The 19397-nt window shown below is 49.1% G+C and overlaps 1 long non-coding RNA gene across 1 annotated transcript in view; it reads right to left on the minus strand.

Moving 5' to 3' along the window:
• Window positions 1-3645: 3645 nt before the first annotated feature.
• Window positions 3646-19397, minus strand: part of LOC141276385 (uncharacterized) — a 104353-nt gene continuing 88601 nt past the window's right edge. Inside the window, exons 3-4 of the long non-coding RNA XR_012325881.1 lie at window positions 12586-12890; window positions 3646-6151 (exon numbers count right to left, since the gene is read on the minus strand). This is a non-coding gene — a long non-coding RNA (uncharacterized lncRNA). The remainder of the gene's footprint in view (window positions 6152-12585; window positions 12891-19397) is intronic.

A 19397-nucleotide genomic window follows, 5' to 3' on the forward strand; every position in this document is an offset into this window, starting at 1 on the left:
CCTATAAGAGATGGTGGGAACTTGTCACTATGATTGCTTGGAAAAGACCCTCTCTTTGTTTCTCAGCAATCCCTCGATTCTCCAGAAATGGCTAAGGGAGAGGCAGCAGTTAGCATTCTCTGAGCAGCTGCTGTGTTCCAGGCCCTAAATAAGGTGCTTGCCCAATCTTGCGGCCTCAAAAGCCCCACATGAGAAATATCATCATTCCCTTTATCTGGCAAGGAAGCCACAGTTCAGAGAGGGTAGGTGACTTTCCGGAGATCACACAGCTGGTAGGCTCTAAGGAGTAGTAACTTACCCAATGTGATGAAGTAAATGGCAGGTGTTACAGTGGTTGGGAGCACAGACCCTCGAGCCACACTGCCTGATTTGCAGCCCGGCTCCATCTCTTACCAGCTGCACGAACCTGTGTGAGCTACGTAGTCTCTCTGGGCCTCAGTAGCCTCATGTGTAAAATGGGAATAATAATAACGCTGGTACCCACTTTCTAAGATTGCTTCATGAGGATGAAATGAGTCCATATACAAAGAGCTTGGAAAGGTGTCTGGCACAAAGCAGGAGTTAACTCATTATTATTCCTTATGGCGGGCCCTGGTGCCAGTGCTCAGCCCAGTGCAGCGACTAAAGGCATAAGAAGAGAATCAGAAAGTTTCTAATTGGAGAGCCTAGAACAGGGGCTGGCAAATCATAACCCACGCTGGCCCTCCGCCCGTTTTTGTGAATAAAGTTTTCTTGGAACACAGACACACTTACTCGCTTACACGGTCTCTTTGGCTGCATCTGCTCTACCACAGTAGAGCTGAGTAGTTGGGAGTCTAAAAGAATTACTTTGGGTCCTTTAGAGAACAAGTTTGCTGACCCACCTAAAGAGAGTGAGGGTAATTCCTTATCATCTAAATCATCTCCACAATCGGTCTTGATTGAACACCCCCAGAAATGGGACATTCTCTCCCTCCAGGGCAACCTAGCCATTTTTCAGATAACTAATCTTTAGAAGGTTCTTCCTTAAATTGATGTAATCCATCTCCCTGTAACTAAAACCAGAGACCCTTCCAAGGCCAACCTCTCATGGAGAGAGCAAGATGCTTGCCCAAAGCACACAGTCCCAGAGGCATTATAGCCAGGAGCCCAACTTACTTCTCCTGGTTTTTTTTTTTTCTTTTTTTTTTTTGGTACACGGAGTCTCACTGCTGTGGCCTCTCCCGCCGCGGATCACAGGCTCCGGACGCGCAGGCCCAGCGGCCATGGCTCACGGGCCTAGCTGCTCCACGGCATGTGGAATCTTCCTGGACCGGGGCACGAACCCACGTCCCCTGCATCAGCAGGCGGACTCCCAACCACTGCACCACCAGGGAAGCCCCACTTCTCCTGTTTCATCTCACCTGTTAGACTATAGCTTCCTCCCATCAGAGTTGAGTCTGGAAACCAGTTCTGAGTCACTAAAAAAAAATTAAAATATGTTCAATGCACTCTGTTTCTCAAGGCAGAGAGTATAATTAATATACTTAGGGAAAACTTTTACTCTCCAAAAGGATTTTAAGCTTACAGTTTTAATGCTATTGGAGTAAAACTTCTGCTATTGGTAAAGCTCATCTCTCAAGAATGACTCATTTACAAAAATAAAATAAAAGACATTTTCTAAAAAGGTAGCTAGAGACGACAGATAGATATAGTAATTAAGAGCTAGAGCTAAGGTGTCATACAAACCTGGCTTTCAATCACACAGTAAACATGAGACTGTGGGTAATTATCTTCTCCAAGCCTCAGTTTTATCGTCTGTAAATAGGGACCACAAGAGTGCTGATCTCAAAGGATTACTGTGAGTGTATGACCGTATAACACAGGCAAAGCATTTAACACGGTCCTGGTGCTATGCATCTGCTCAATAAATATTTCTATTATTACAACTGAAAACGTACTCTATGGCCTTCTCTCACCTTCTTTCTTTCTACTTTTCTTCCCTTCCCTGAGTTGGCATAAAAATTATTTTTCGTGTCCTCGCCTCCAATTAGATATTGATTAGAGTATCTGATTGAGAATGAGCACTTAATAAAAGTAAATAAGTTCTGACATTTTATTTTTACTCCTGAATAAAAATGCTCACCATCCTCCTGAAAATGAGCCGTCACATTTTATTTAACAGCAGAAAAGATTTGTACAGTTGGCCCTGCAGGAGCTGAGGAATCTATTTTCATTATAACAAACATTGATTTTGCATTAAAAAGTCTCATTATTTGAGATAATGACTGCTGGGCTCCTTAGTTATTCTTTTGGTTCCTAAATCATTAAAACTCTTAACATGTAAAGAGCAACTGGGACCAGGGTGGCTCCCAAATTGTTGCCAATGAGCCCTTCCCTCTGTGCCCCAGTCACGGAGGAGTTGCGAGACCAGGAGAGACAATGAAACACACAAGGCCAAGTCCACTTCTTCCTCTTGCCATTCCAGAATTCCAAATTCCAAATCAGACTTGGTTCCTTCAAAACCTCTTTACAAAATAAAAAGAGAAGCAAACAAACAAACAAAACAAAACAAAACCAAAAAAAACCCCTTTGGTCTCTGTGTTCATGTTCAATCAGTTCTTTGAACAAATCTTGATTCTTAAGGAGCTGGAAAGAAGGGAGGAAGCAGCACCTGGCCCCAGAACCAGGAGTTGGATGGCATATTGGGTGGCCATGGTGGTGGCAGAGAGGCGTGGGAGGCCAACCTTCCACCACCAGCAGGATGAATTACTGACACCAGGAATATTCCCTAGTGGATGGTTTTCCACAGTTATACGCTCTGATCCTGGGCATTTATGCTGCAGGAGACCTGGCTGGACACTCCATTGGCAAGCCACGTGTACTACAACTGAGTTTTGCAGAATTTCAACCACATGCACCAATTTGGATAATGCATTCTTTCAGAATCCAGGGCTGAGCTTTAAACAAAGCATAATGCTGCCTGCATATCAATTTCCCCAGGACTGTGAGAAGGGAAAGGAAAAAACCCAGAACCCCGATGCTTTGAGCAGCAGCGTTTCCATCCAGGGCTGAGCAGTGGGGACGTCCGAGCAGGACTCAGTCTGCAGGTTCATTAACAGGAGCACAAGGAAGGAAGAGGGGGAAAGGTGGGGGGACACATCATAAAATATGAAAGGACTTCCCTGGAAATTGGCGTCAATGTGATTTATTCAATCCAGACCCAAGCTCAACTATTTGAAAATAATTGAATAGTTGATACCCACTGCCACTTGTAAGTGACGGGAACATGGGCTGGGGGTATAATGAAGGGAGATGCTGGGAGAAATTTTAAGAAGCCCCAGATCTCAGCCCTGCCAAGACTTCTGGAAGAGGGAAAAGAACTCTCCCTGGACCCCACCCTAATCACCAACCACTTCTTGTGGGAAGCTCCTTCTTCTATTCCTGTCCGCCCAGATGCAGGTTTCTGTAGAGTTATAACCACTGTATGTAAACCATTTTACGTCCTACCATTTGTATTTGACATGTGTTGTAAGCATTTTCTCTTTGTAAAAATTACTGGTTTTTAAAAAAATTATATAAGTCACATATGCTCGTGGTAAGAAATTAAAACAACACAGAAATACACTATAAAAAGAGAAATAACTTATAAATTTATTTTTTATTATTACTTTTTTTTTTGCGGTACGCGGGCCTCTCACTGTTGTGGCCTCTCCCGTTGTGGAGCATAGGCTCCGGATGCGCAGGCTCAGCGGCCGTGGCTCACGGGCCCAGCCGCTCCGCGGCATGTGGGATCTTCCCGGACCGGGGCACGAACCCGTGTCCCCTGCATCGGCAGGCGGACTCTCAACCACTGCGCCACCAGGGAAGCCCTAAATTTATTTTTAATAAATTATAGAAATAGAAAGGGAACATTTCCCCCACACATAGACAACTATCCTCTAAGATTGACACTCTTAACAGTTTAAGGCTTTGGCGGGGGAGGGATAAATTAGAAGTTTGGATTAACAGATACACACTACTATATATAAAATAGATAACAAGGACCTACTGTATAGCACAGGGAACTATATTCAATATCTCGTAATAGCCTATAATGGAAAAGAATCTAAAAAAGAATGTATATATATATATCTGAATCACTTTGCTGTACACCTGAAATTAACACAACATTGTAAATCAACTATATGTCAATTAAATAAATAAGAGGAAAAAACAGTTTAAGGCTTGTCCTTCCAGATAGTTTTCTGTATCTATAAACACACACATACACATATATATGTATACTTCAGAACTTCTTTACGGGAAAAGATGTATAAATTCTGTCTTGCAACGTTTTCATGGAATGATGTTGTGGATATTTCAAAGTCAGTACAGATAGAGACCCGCTTCTATCTTTTCATCTACTATGTACATCCCATTGCTTAGTTTATTTATCCCTGCATTGCCAGGCAATGAGGGTATTTCCAATGTTTATGACAAGTAGTGCTACGGTGTCACGGTACATACATATTCATACATATGTGCAAATGTTTCTGTAGAGTTGATTCCCAGAAAGGAGAACGCAGGATCTTAGCATGTGACCTACAAGCTTTCTCAATATTGTTTCACGCATCCCAATTATCGCTTTTTTTTTTTTTTTAATTTTATTTTTTTTTTGGCGGTACGCGAGCCTCTCGCTGTTGTGGCCTCTCCCACTGCGGAGCACAGGCTCCAGATGCACAGGCCCAGCGGCCATGGCTCACGGGCCCAACCGCTCCGCGGCATGTGGGATCTTCCCGGACCGGGGCACGAACCCGCGTCCCCTGCATCGGCAGGCGGACTCTCAACCACTGCGCCACCAGGGAAGCCCCCAATTATCGCTTTTAATATCTGCAGAACCACCTTTTGAATCCAACTTAGCCAACTCACATAGCGGGGGGGGGGGGGGAAATAAATCTATTTAAAGTTATCCTATCTGCAAGTGTCTCCACGGAGTACAAGGAAAATAGTGTGGTGACCCTGTTAGGGTGTAAAATATGAAACCCCTCCCCCACCAGGGCACCGTCTGGAAAAAGAGAGCAAAGCCTAGAGAGTGGAATTGTGCATGGAATTTAAGGTTTCCCAGAAGATCTGGGGGAGATGGGAATGTACACGTGTTTATGGAAAGAAGAATGCCAGCAACATGGCCGAAATGTTCATGGCCAAAAACTTGGGGTCCTATCCCTTACAGAGTGTGGTATGCACTGAGCTGTCGTCAGTGATGTGCTGGCAGAGGGTCAACACCAACTGATTTGTTTGCTGGTTTCCCCGGTGTAAATGCTCCTTCCAAGGTGCAGGCTGGCTCCAGAGCACCAGTAAGTGTCCCAGATTGTCCTGTAAACCATGGCTGAAAGTCTGCTCCACCCAACAGCCCTGGGCCAGTGGGACCCTCAAGGAGCAGAGGCCTCAGACAGGGTCCACCTTGGAGTGAAACGATCAAGTGAGGATGGGTGCTGCAGGGTCCAGGGCTGGGTTCGGAAGTCAGCTGCAGTGTAAACTGAAAGAAGGGATTAAAAGCTCCCCTTGGGAATCCATGGGGATGCTTAGGGGGGCTTCATGATGGGGAAGGGATTGGAATTATCTTTTTTAGATGTGAAAGAATGATCCCGGAAGGCTGAAGGACATGGGGACCCCTGGTGCCTCACTTTGGGTTGCTTCTCAGTCCTTGCTGTGTCAGCTAATCTTGGGTGAGCATCTTTAGCAAGAAGTGCAAGCTAATCGTCACCCCTTTTCTACCACACCCCTTCCTCTCCCTATCGACACACCCACCCCCTGCTCCACTGCGCCACACTCCTGCTCAGTCCCCAAACGATTGATTGCTGCAGCCCTCTCACTCCACCCCTTTGCCCAGCCCAGCCCTCTTCCAGAGGCTATTCCCCTCGACGCAGGCTGTCACAGCCATATCCACTCCTCAGGGCCACATTCACATGCTCCCTCCTCTACAAGCTTTTGCAGTGGAATGTGTCCCCTCCTCCCCCAAAGCCCCACAACTTTTTGTGTATGTGGCTTCCATAGACAAGCCCCACAGAGCTTCCTGGAGGAGGAGACCAGGACGTAACCACACCCCCTGTCAGCATGACACGTGGTTCCCACAGAGCTGGCACCGTCTAAGAAGCCTCTCATATGCTCTGAGTCTTGCCCCAGCCTCTGACAACATCCATGTGATGGTCACCTGAAAGGTAAAAAAAAAACTGTCCTTATTATACAGGTGGAGAAACCGAGGCTCAGAGAGACTTGGCACCTCGCTCGGTCTCCCATGGACGGTCTCTTCTGACTGTAAGCCCCACCTCATTTCTACTCACTTCTGCTTTCAGAGGGAGGAGGAATCTGCAAGACAATCTAGCCCAGGTACTCCTACCTGGGGCCTTGGAGTGCTGGGGGTCTGCACGGTGATTTCAAGGAGACCTCGTGTCCATTTGCACACAGAGGGGAAAGGAGGAAATCCATGCCTCTTTTTTGTTTGCTTTTTTATTTTTGGTTTTGGGGGGAGTTGTTTGCATTCAAAGAGGAACCACTGAGGACTCCATCCCCTCACTTCACAGATGAAGAGACTGAAACTCTGGGACTCCCCTGGTGGTCCGGTGGCTAAGACTCCACGCTCCCAATGCAGGGGGCCCGGGTTCAGTCCCTGGTCAGGGAACTAGACCCCGCATGCCGCAACTAAGAGCTCACATGCCACAACTAAAGATCCCATGTGCTGGAACTAAGACCCAGCAAGCCAAATAAATAAATAAATATACTTTTTTAAAAAAACCTGAAACTCAGAGAGGAACGAGGACCTGGCCAAAGTCACACAGTGAGTGTGGGAGCTTTGTACTTCGTCAACCTAGCAAAGCTGGAACTTTTCCCAGAATGCCTTTCCCCACGTGGTTCTGGGTCAGGGGTAACCACAGAGAAACTTGCATGAGATCTGGAGGGTGGAAGTTGAGGAGCAGCCATTTTTGCAACTCGGGCCCATGTGGGATCAGGCGACGTCACAGTCACACAGTTGCCACCCACCTGCTGGCTCGCCTTGTTGCCTTGGGCTACCAGCCAGACCTACGCAACCCCAGACCCCACTGGATTTCCTCCTTTAGCTTCCCTGAACTCTGGGCCAGGTTTGTGTGCAACATCATGATGAAGCCAGCCAGTTCTTCTGCAGGTCACCCGTATCATCCGTCAGAAGGTTGCAGGCAGTGAGAGACCAACCAGGTTCCAGTGGCAGACAGATGTGGGTCCCAGTGTTCTGCCTGGTGGGTTCTAAGTCCTCCTTTCAGGTTCTACATTGTCCTTGCTCACTTCTTCTTCATGTCATCTTCCCTTCCTGACTGCCAGCTCTACTGACCTCCAGACACATGGGTAGAGACTAACATCACTGCCCACCACCTGCCGTGATCACAAAAGGCCTCGTTCCCAGATCACTCATAGTGTTTCTGCTTCTCTGACAGACCCCTAACACACACTGCAGTCAAGAGCCCGGCTTCCTGCCCCTGCTCTTGGCTCCTGGCTCCTCTCAAGATCTGGAAAGCTACCCCAGGCCCTGCCCGTCAAGATCACTGCCTCCGTCTACACAGCGGAGTCTCTCAGAGCTGTTTCCCTAGGCCAGTGGCCGAGGGAGAGACTTAGGTGTGGCCAGTGCCCCAGACCATCTGCCTTGTCCCTGCCAGTCTCCAGGGATGACCAGTCCCGGTACTCTCCTCCTATGGCCCTCAGTAGACTGGGGGAGAGGCGCCTTGCTTGGCTTCACATCCTCCCCCCAGCCTGGTCAGGGCTTTGGAAGGCTATTGATTTCTCCCGGTCCCTAGGTCCATAACCTTGGAGCTGCCTCGGATGCCTGCTGTCCCCAGGGCTCTATTAATCAGACAGTAAAGATGTCACACTACCAGCTTGGGCCATTGCCCAAGCAAGCCCTGGGCTGGCCCTTCCTCACAGTGACTGCCTCCTGCATGCTGAGCTGGGACTGATTACTGCTCCCCACATCCGGGATTCCCGCCATCTGTGGCCAGACAGAATTTCTCCACACCGTGGCACTGAGTGAGAGATTTCAGGTCAGCCGTTCTTCCCTTTCCTCATTAGTCCCTCCTCCCTCGGGAAGGTCTCTGGTGGCCCAGGGGACTCTCCTTTTTTTAAAAAAAAAATATATTTTTCTAATTTTAATTATGCTTTATTATTTGACTTACATGTTATTGGACTCTCCTTTTTTAGAAGCTGCTTCTGTGGAAAAAGAGCATTAGTGAAGCTAGGGACACAAATGGATCTGGATTCAAGCTTCTCCATTGACACTTACTAGCTGTGTGACCATGGAGAAGTCACATAACCTCTCTGAGCCTTAGATGCCTTGTCCATAACATTGGAATATTAATATTCACCTCATAGGAATGTTGAGAGGATTAAATAAGGTACTGCATGGATAGCACAAAACCCAGGCTCTGGCACATGACGTACTCTGTAAATGGAAGCCATTATTGTTACTATTATTGCTATTGTTTTTATCATCATAGCTACTCAACTGTATGCGCCACAAGGATGGGAACTGTGTCTGACTTGTTCTCACCAGTGCCTAGAAGGGCAGTGTTGAATGAATGAATAAATAGATGTTTATTGACTAGGCCCAGTGGATGTCATGGATAAAGGGCTGAAGAACTTTTGGAGATTTCAGTAGGTAAGTTTCTATTAGAGCCGCTTGTGTCAAGTCTAACCATCTGTGTCTGCTTTGAGTTTTTTCTTTGACCACCTGCTGACTGTCAACCCACCGGGGCAGACTGCGTTGAAATTTCCCCACAGGGTAGGAAACCCTGCACCTGCCAGAGGTGCAGACCCCAGCCACACCTCCTGGCATTGCACCCCCAAAGAGGCAGCTCTGATCCAGAACACGGCTCTCCTTCACATTAAGGCAGACCCTATTAATATCCTCCATTTAACAGATGAGAAAACTGAGGCACAGAAGTTAAGTAACTTGCCCAAAGTCATATGGCTAGAAAGAGTTGAAAGTAGGATTCAAACTTACCTATTGCCTCTCAGATACAGATTATATACAGATCTCGTATATTCTGTAAGGTAGCTATGAATATCTTCACATACAGATAAGGCTCAGAGAGGGTTAGTAACCTGACCAAACCCCACAGCTAGCCCAGTGAACTTACATCTTATGTAAATAGATGCATAGGAAAAAGTTGCAGACTCCAAATTGCTCTTGAAATCCCCTACATTGTCGACATAGTTTTCTTTTTATATAGCTCAGTACTGTAATTTTCACACAAACATGCTCAAGTTTGAGAACTAATGAGCTGGGCTGAAGGAAGGACGACAAGGAAAGCCTGTGTGTGAAGATGGCAGGACATCAAATCATTAAACTGTTCAGCCAGTTAGATAATCATTAGGCACCTGGCCCACATGAGGCAGGGGAGAGGAATCTGAGTGCTCCTGCCAGATTCACTCAATTGCAATTTAACGCTAGTGCCCTTTGGTCTTAATATATGTGAACAGACCTCATCGTGGAACTATTCAGTGAGGAACATATATAAAAGCACCTTCACAGGGACTGGCGTTGAGTAGGTACTCAATACATGTTTTAGATTTGAATCTAAAATAATTAATTCATTCAATAAGCATGAGTCCCATTTCTACCAGGTGCTAGGCACTGCGTTAGGCATCAGGGAACCACTATGAAGCGGACAGACAAGGTCCCTGGCCTTGTGGGGCTGACATTCTGGCCGAGAAGACACACAGTAAGCAAGTAAACCCATAGGTATATAATAAGGTGTCAGGTGGTACTCAGTGATGGGAAGAAAAATTAAAGCAGATGGGGGATTGGGGGGGCAATTTTTTGATAGGGAAGGAAAGGCCTCTCTGAGGAGGTGACATTTGAGCTAAGAACTGGTTTGGCCTGGGCGAACCAGACCATGCCCCCAGACCTTTCTCGGTCAAGTACAAAACCCAGTCACTTGCTTTCTGCCTTTCCAACTGAGCATCGTACTTTGTGGCCTCCACTGACCAGAAATCACTATCAGGCCCTTAGGCATTGGGTGATTCCTCACCACGTGGGGGAGGGTGGTTGACTTGAAGCTGAATGTGACTCCTCTGTACAGGTGACCCCAGTCCTCCTGGCTCCAGGACCCAGGATATCTGTGTGCCACAACAGAGCTCCTATGCTAGAAAAAACCTGCCTTTAGCTGTGGAGCTAAAATTTAGCAATGACCTCTAGCTGCATCCATGTTGCTGCAAATGACCATACTCAGTGAAGTTAAGTCAGAAAGAGAAAGAAAAATCCCATATGATATCATTTATATGTGGAATCTCAAATATGACACAAATGGGGAATTCCCTGGCAGTCCAGCTTTCACTGCTGGGGGCCCGGGTTCAGTCCCTGGTTGGGGAACTAAGATACCGCAAGCCATGCAGCACGGCCAAAAAAAATTTAAATGAATAGATAAATACATAAATAAATAAAATATGACAAAAATGAACCTATCTATGAAACAGAAGCAGAATCATGGACATAGAGAAGAGACGGGTAGTTGCCAAGGAGGAAGGGGGGTGGGGAGGGATGGGTTGGGATTAGCAGATGCAAACTGGTACACATAGAATGGATAAACAACAAGGTCCTACTGTATAGCACAGGGAAGTTTATTCAATATCCTGTGATAAACCATAATGGAGAAGAGTATGAAAAAGAATGTACTTATATATGTATAACTGAATCACTTTGCTGTACAGCAGAAATTAACACAATATCGTACTTCAATTAAAAAAAAAACTTAACGATGACTTGAACCAGAATAGCTGATTCTAGAATTTCACGATATTCTGTTCCTTGGGGACCTAGAACCAGGAAAGATCTTCAAACATACTCAACAGTTAACTTCACTGAGTGATAGTATTCATCACCTCGCGTGATTACTTCCCTTCTTCTACAAGGAGGGAAACTGAGGCTCAGAGGCCGCAGGACTCTCCCCAAACCACAAAGAATCATCAGTGAAAGAAGTTAGAACTCAGATCTCACTCCTAGTCGGGTGTCCTTCATGCTTCACAGCACTGCCTTCCAGTTCATGGGACATCCACAGGTGTATTTGGTTTGGGGTCCTCCTCTACACAGCAGATGCATAGGGCTCTGTGGGACCTGGCTCCCCAGGGGAACAGAGTGATGATGGAGAAGAGGATGAGGACAGCCGAGGGGCTGAAGACACACTGGAGAGAGAGGGCAGGATGGTCAGGTGTGCCTGCTGAGCCCAGGAAACCGATCACAGTACAGGTGGGGCCCCAAGGGGCAAAGCTTCCTGCAGTGACAGCAAAGCCAAAAGGGGGACCACATAAGGTCACTGCATCTTTCCCTAGTCTTGCCTTTGCCCCGCATGCATCCCATTCTACGCCTAGCTCTGGAACTGTGGGCGTGGGGGGGGTGGGGCATGGGGCATGGGGCAGGGGGCAGGGGGAGGCCTGTGAGGGATGGTCTTCATTTCTAAGGGTCCTTCTCCTACCTCATTTCATTTCCTCCACACCACCACCCTATGAGTTGCTAACTCTTTTTTTTTATTATAAATTTATTTATTTTTTTTTGGCTGTGTTGGGTCTTCATTGCTGCACGTGGGCTTTCTCTAGTTGCGGCAAGTGGGGGCTACTCTTCGTTGCAGTGAACGGGCTTCTCATTGCGGTGGCTTCTCTTGTTGCAGAGCACGGGCTCTAGGAGCGTGGGCTTCAGTAGTTGCAGCACGCAGGCTCAGTAGTTGTGGCTCGCAGGCTTAGTTGCTCCGCGGCATGTGGGATCTTCCCAGACAGGGCTCAAACCCGTGTCCCCTGCATTGGCAGGCGGACCACCAGGGAAGTCCTGAGTTGCTAACTCTTGGCCCCATTTTACAGATGGGGCCTGAGGCTTGATGTGGGGTAGCTTGCATACAACCTCCTGCGCCCACTCAGTGGCACAGTTGAGATTCCAGCCCCATCTGGCCAGAGCAGAAGCCGGGCTGTGGTAACGCATGGTCTCCCACGTGGCCAGAGGGATGGTCCTTCTCAGGTGAGGGAGACCACGCGGGGTGTCTGGATTGATGGTGAGCTCGCCCCATCCTGCTACCCCTCCCTACCAGGCCCGTGCCCTCTGCTGCTCCGGATGCAGGCGGGGAGCGAGGCTGGGTGCTAATTTACACTTGTTTAACTACAGCTGCCGCCCTCCTGCCATGTGTCTCCCCGTCATTTATTGCGTTTTCCAAAGCCCTGCCTGGCACTCAGGGGCATTTCCTGCCTGCGCTAATGGAGGAGAATAGACGCATTATATGTGAATAATGGATTATGATGATACAATTTGGGTCTCTCAGCTCTCACCGAGCCTAAGCTGGCCTTGCATTATTGATAACTTACACACACCTTCCTGAGCGTGTTTATGTAAATATTTAATAGGGAAAGCAAGTTAACCCATTGGTTTCAGCCATTTCCAGAATGTTGGAAGTAAAAGCTGTGAGGGCGACTGCAGGGATCCCCCCCCAGCAGGAGGTGATGATGAGTCACGTCCCTTTGGAAAGGCCAGAAAGTTCCCAAGATGTTCATTTGGTCACAAGAAGTGTGTGGCCTCAAAGTTCATGGCTTTCCAAAAATTGAGACAGAAGGGTAAGTCTGCCTCACCATGGGAAGACCCACCTGGTGTCAAGAAGACCGGTGGCCAGCACAGAGCCCACACGAATGTTGCAGGGGTGCGGGGTGGAGGGGTGCAGGCTCAGATTACCGGAGTGAGGCAGTGGAGGGTCGCCCCGCTGAATGAACAGGACCATTGCTTCCCATTTTCCATGGTTGATTTCCTGTTCTCTCACACGGCTTCTGCATTTCACACTCCATTTCCTGTTGGAAGACCATGTTTAAGAGACTTGCCTGGGTTGCAGTCTAGGCTCCTCCGCTACCAGCCGGATGGAGAGTTCCTTCATCTCTCCGTGTACCAGATGTCACATCTGCAAAATGCGGAAGTAACGTACTTAGCTCATAGGTACTCACCGGTTGCTGTAAGAAGCCAATGAGGTAAAGTATCTGAAGTGGCTTGTACGGTGCCCAGAGCACAGGAAGGGCTCAGTACTACCCTGTGATCATATAGCAGAGATTTTAAGATGCACATATTTTCGCATGGGTCTTAAAATAAATGCCATGGTGTACGTTAACTGGCAGTGTTTCTCAGTAATATGGAAAATAGTTGTGCATCTCAGACACGTTGAAACACAGCCATTATTTTGCTAATATTGTGTTTCTGGCAATCAGACCACTTTCTCCCCTCTAGGAAGTCACGAGAGTGAGCATGTGCCCCATCTGCTAATCCAGAGGGTAGAGGAGACCTCCCTCCCCACCCCTACCACCAGCACCCTGGCCCCGCACATCAGCCCCTTTGGGGCTCACCTCCCCCAAACCCCTTCCCAGGTTTCCATTGACAACCTGCCATTCTCCAAGCGCACTTCCTTGAGCTGCCAAGGCTTCAACACATGCTGCCTCCTCTACCTGAATTCCCTTTTTTTCAGTCTGTGGTTCAGTCTCACCTCCTCCACGAAGCCTTCCCCGCCTCTTGACCGAGCTCATCTTAAAACTGCAATGGCCAGTTCTTCTGCCCACCCAGCAGAGTTGCAGGCCCAAGGTCCCGGGAGGCAGGGCTGTGACCGACCTGTCCTGCAGTCACCACCTCCGCCACACACGGGGCCCCAGGCTGGGTGCTAAGGGAAGGCAGCTGTGCACAAAAGGTGATAGTCTGTGCACTTGAGGGAAGAGACAGACAATAACACAAGAGACAGGAAATTCTAGTGTGCAAGATGGTAAGCACAATGGAGGGGGACCAGAGCAATAAGGACTACTGGATGGGGGCATATTTTTAAGTAGGATGGTCAGACTCAGCCTCCCTGAGCAGAGGTCTGAGGATGTCCGGGAGAAGACGAAACAGCCAGGACAAAGACACTGACGTGGGAGGGTGCAGGAGTTCAAGGAAGCAACCAGGTGGGTACGGCTGGCACCGAGAGAGGAAGGACTTGGCAAGGAGGAGGTTCAGATTGTGTAGGGCCTGGTGACCTTGGTAAAGACTTCTCTTGCTATAGGGGGACGGGGAGCTGCTGGGGGATTCTGAGCAGAGGAGTGATGGGATCTGACTTCGTTTCAAGGGGATCATGGGAAGCATGGAGGAGAGGGGGACAAGTACCAGGGCCTGGACACCCATTAAGAGACTGTAAAACTTCAAGCAAGATAAGGCGGTGCCCGGTCCTAGGATGGGAGCAGGGGAGGTGGTGAGAGACGGCCAGGTGGTTGGGTTCGAACAGAGGTGGAAGGTGGAGCTGATCAAATGTTTGGACATTTGGTGTGAAAGAAAGAGCAGAATCAAGGACGACTCCAAGGCGTCATCACTGACTGGAAGGGTGGAAGGCGGTGGGCGGGGCAAGCTTGTGAGAGGAAGGTCAGGAATTCTGTTTGGGTTGTGTCATTAGACATACTAGATTTGGGATGTCTATGAGACATCTCAGGGAAGGGCTGGAATGGGCAAATGGGCCCAGGAGTCTGCATTTTAAGTGATAGGCCCAAGCTAGACTTACAAATATGAGAGTCAAAGAGCATACAGATGGATGAGGTCACAAGGGAGAGAGTGTAAAGAAAAAAAGACACACCAAGGCCTGAACCCAGGGCGCTGCTGTGAGTAGAGGTAGGGAAGGAAGGAGAACCAGCAAAGGAGGCACAGAAGAAGCGGCCTGTGGGGTAGGAGGAAAATTCATTTGTTGAAATGTCAGTGCACTGGAGTTGCAACCAACGATTCTAATCAAGTAGCTGCCATTCATTGAACGCTTACTCTGTTGGACACATCACATATAGTTTCTCCCTTGATCCGGAGATTGAGGAAGTCTCACTCCCATTTTACAGATAAGGAAACTGAGGCTCAGAAAGGTTAAGCTGACCAAGATTTCATGGCTGATAATTACAGAGCAGCAATAAACCCAACCTTCAGCTCGGCTCAACTAACATTTCTTTTTAATCCTGAGAACTGGGCACTCTTTACAGACACTATTTTATTTAACCCTCTCAATGCCCTGGTGTTGCAAAGTGAAGGTCATTTCCACCCATTTAACAGATGGGGAAACCGAGGATTAGGGTCTCAATGAGTGATCTACTCAAAATTACCCAAGGAGGAAATGGCTGGCAGAGATTTGAATGCTGGTCTCCTGTTTTCCTTGGACACTTGGGGTTCTCCCAAGGCTGCATTTGGAGAAGGAAACAGGGTTGAGGGATTAACAGCGGCTTCTCAGCTTGAAATCCTAGGCCTCTTCCGGGGACCAGATGTCAGGCTGGTGCCACAGGACCCTCCGCTGAGCCCTAGGCTGGGAGCAGAGAGGGAGGGGTCTCCATTACCAAAGCCCAGGCTGAGGGCTCCCAGGGAGTCCCCTTCCTCCCTGCCCACCCAGCATCTGCCCTCCACCAGCCCCTGCCTGGCTGCCAGATGTGCCAGCTGTGGCTCCTCTCCGTGGAGAGCCTCATTTATTAATTAACGTGGACGCCAAGGGGGCAACTTCTCAGGCCCAGCCTCAGAGCAGATCTTGGCACATTTTTCAGACTTTGTTTAATAATTTATCATCTTTTAATCATAAAAATAATTAGCACAAGAGCGATAATCTGTGCTCTGCCGAGAGCAGACTGGCGGAGGAGTTTTCAGACGGTGCCAGAGCCCCGAGAGCTGAGCTTCGGCAGAGGGGAAAGGGACGGGCTGGCTCAGAGCCCACTGTCCACTCCAGGGCTGGCCTCTGGGAATCAGGGTGTCAGAGATGTCACATGGCTTTGGGAGGGACTCAGGGACCCACATCACTTTCCTAGGCTGAGGATCTGAGGCTCCTCCTCCTCTCTGATCTGACTCACTGGCTAATCTTCTGGGAAGTTTCTTCTCTCTGGGTCTTAATTTTCCCATCTGTAAAATGGGAGTTAGGCTAGCTGGTCCCTAAGAGCCCTTTTGTTCAAGATGCCATGATCCAATGAGGCAGCAAATGTAGTAGCAGTTAAGAGAATGAGCTAGAGGGCCCACGAGCCCATGAAGCCTTCTGTGGCCTCCTCTGCAACCCACGGCTGCTCACAGAGCCCTGGGAACAAGACTTAGTTCTGCCCCACCTGAGCTGTGTGACTGGAAGCAAGTCACTTCTCCTCTCCGAGTTTACCCATCTGAAGAGTGGGAGTGATATTCACACCCTGCAGGTTTCCCAGAGAAGATCTAAGCCAGGGAGGGACAAGGGTCAACCTTGGAGACATTGACCCCATTCTGCCCTGGATTTAACTGCCACTACCTGTCCGGACTGCTGGTCCTCTGGGTAGTCAGGGCTGTCCCTCCTCTGGGGCCTGATACCTCCCCAGTAGGGAATGAACAAGCTACCTGTCCTGCCGATTCCAGGGACCTGTCTGGAGGTCATCTGACCTGTGCAGGCAGACACATCCTCCCCCAGGGGACAGCTGATTCTGGTGGCTCTGGGAAAGGCCACAGCAGTGCAAGAAGGAAGCTCTGCCTCACCTTGTTGGGCTGTGCTTGGCCTCCAGGTACCTCAGTCTCTTCATCTGTCAAGTAGGAGACCTGTCTGAGGTTGGAAGCCCCAGAAGGAGACCCTGAGACAAGAATGTGAGAGCAAGTCGATTCTTTGGGACAAGATCCAGACACTCCAGTAGGGAGTGGAGAAGCGAGACTGGGAAGGGGTGGAGGCCAGCAAAGGGTGGGTCAATGATCTGGTGACCATTGTGGGCCACCAGGGTTCAGTCCTGCTGGGGACATCTTAGGGGTCAGTAAACTATAGACCTCTGGTCTCCTGATTTTTTTTTTTAACTTAAATTTTTGAATTTTATTTTATTTTTTTATACAGCAGGTCCTTAGTAGTTATATGTTTTATACATGTTAGTGTATATATGTCAATCCCAATCTCCCAATTCATCCCACCACCACCACCCCCAGCCCCAGTTTCCCCCCTTGGTGTCCATACATTTATTTTCTATATCTGTGTCTCTATTTCTGCCTTGCAAACCGGTTCATCTGTACCATTTTTCTAGATTCCACATATATGCGTTAATACACGATATTTGCTTTTCTCTTTCTGACTTCACTCTGTATGACAGTCTCTAAGTCCATCCACATCTCTACAAATGACCCAGTTTCGTTCCCTTTTATAGCTGAGTAATATTCCATTGTATATATGTGCCACATCTTCTTTATCCATTCATCTGTCGATGGGCATTTAGGTTGCTTCCATGTCCTGGCTATTGTAAATAGTGCTGCAATGAACATTGGGGTGCATGTGTCTTTTTGAATTATGGTTTTCTCTGCGAATATGCCCACTAGTGGGATTGCTGGGTCGTATGGTAGTTCTATTTTTAGTTTTTGAGGAACCTTCATACTGTTCTCCATAGTGGCTGTATCAGTTTACACTCCCACCGACAGTGCAAGAGGGTTCCCTTTTCTCCACACCCTCTCCAGCATTTATTGTTTGTAGATTTTCTGATGATGGCCATTCTGACCAGTGTGAGGTGATCCCTCATTGTGGTTTTGATCTGCATTTCTCTAGTAATTAGTGATGTTGAGCAGCTTTTCATGTGCCTCTTCAGCCTCCTGATTTGTAAATAAAGTTTTAGTGGCGTCCACACAGTCAGGCCCATTCATTTATGTGTCATCTGTGGTTGCTTTTTTGCCACAGTGACAGAATTGAATAGTTGCAACAGAGACTGCAGGCCCTAAAACTATCTGGCCCTTTGCAGAAAAAGTTCGGCGGCCCCTGGTCCAGGACAGAGTGAAGAACTCACCTCAGAGCTGTCTGCCCCGAAGGAGGGGAAGCTGGGCTATTTATCCAGCAACTCCAGGCTATGGTTGGATACTCCCAGGGGCCCTAACAACTACCCCACCACACACATACCCAGTTCTGGGGTGAAACACTCTGCAGCCAGGGGGACCCCTCAGGCAGAGTCAAGGATGGAGGGGAGCTGGGGGACCAGGAATCCAGGGCATCTGCCCCAGCACTTCACTGAGCCATGGTGAGGACTAGATGAGACAGCATTTCAAGTACTAAGAACAGGGAGTGCTCCCCAACATTAGGCAACCTTGATCATCACTATCCGCCCCTAGCCCGTCATTCCTGGCTCGTTGCAAAGTGAGTTGCCTTTACCTCCTCGCTCGGCCTCTGCCTGCCCGCCACAGGCACCGCTCATTTCTGAGCCCCAGGTCACTCTGGTCCTGGGTGGAGAGCTCTTCTCCAGGTCTAGTGCTATCCGTCTGGTCAAAACTCCACCAGCGGGACTGCGTTGGCGGTCCAGTGGTTGAGACTTCACCTTCCAATGCCGGGGGTGCGGGTTTGGGGAGCTAGGATCCCATGTGCCTCAGGCCAAAAAACCAAAACAGAAAACAGAAGCAGTATTGTGACAAATTCAATAAAGACTTTAAAAATGGTCCACAGCAAAAAAAAAAAAATCTTTAAAAAAGAAAACTGCACCAGCATTGACCCCTCAGGAACCCTGCCTTTCTTGCTTGTCCCCCAAGACCACCTGCACTTCTGCCTCTCCAGACCTTGCAAGCCATGCTCTTGGGTTCTGTCCTCAGGCCTGAGCTTTGGGCCAGCCCTGGGAGGGACTGCTGTCTCCATCCCAGCAACTCCTCCTTTCTCTGCTGGTCAGTTCTTGCCACCCCTAGACCAGGCTAGTGGTCCTTGCAGCCGTTCCTCCTCTATGCCTTCCGCAGGCTGTCAGTTCCGGCTGGACCTCATCCTTCCTGGGGAGTATTCTGGGCACTCAGCTCTGGGCTCCTTCCTGAGGAGGACATAAGCAGCTGGGTTTGGTCAGAATGCTCGGGGCTCAGCGGGGGCTGCCATCAGGGCTCAGTCTGAGATCAGGGTCAGGGCTCAGTCTGCTCAATCTAAGACCAGCTTCAGGGCCCAGCAGGGTGGCTACACTCGGTCTGGGTTCCTGTTCAGTCTGAGGCTGGAGTCAAGGAAAAGCCTGTCAGGGCCGTACAGGGCCATGATCCAGGGGTCAGTCTAACCACAAAGCCCAACCTGCCCATCTCGTCTATCTGACAGTCCAGCCCAGGCCACAGCACCCACCCCTTGGCTCACCCCCCTGGCCATCTCCAGGAGCCTCCAGCCCATCCCTCCCTGCTGGGACGCCTGCATTCCCGTGCATGTGTACACCCTCCTGGCCAGGCGGTGAGGATCCCCAGGTCCATCTGTCTACTGAGCTGTTGTGGGAACCGAGCTCGGCGAATGGGCCCGAGCCTCTCTCCCTCCGGAGCCTGCCTCCAGACTGTTGGCGTTCACGGCTCTGCCTCGCAGCCTCCGAGCTGGGCTCGCGCTGCTGAGTCCAAAAGCCGTCCACTGCTCAGTTCCAGCCAGCCACCAAGCACTCCCCAGATGGGCAGGGACCGCACCATGCCTGCCTGCCTCCTGCCTCGGCACTGCTCTCTCCCTGCCAGGGGCCCAGGGGAGGTGCCC

This window comes from Tursiops truncatus, chromosome 1 (genome assembly GCF_011762595.2).
Source record: "Tursiops truncatus isolate mTurTru1 chromosome 1, mTurTru1.mat.Y, whole genome shotgun sequence".
In the NCBI taxonomy this organism is placed as follows: Eukaryota; Metazoa; Chordata; class Mammalia; order Artiodactyla; family Delphinidae; genus Tursiops; species Tursiops truncatus.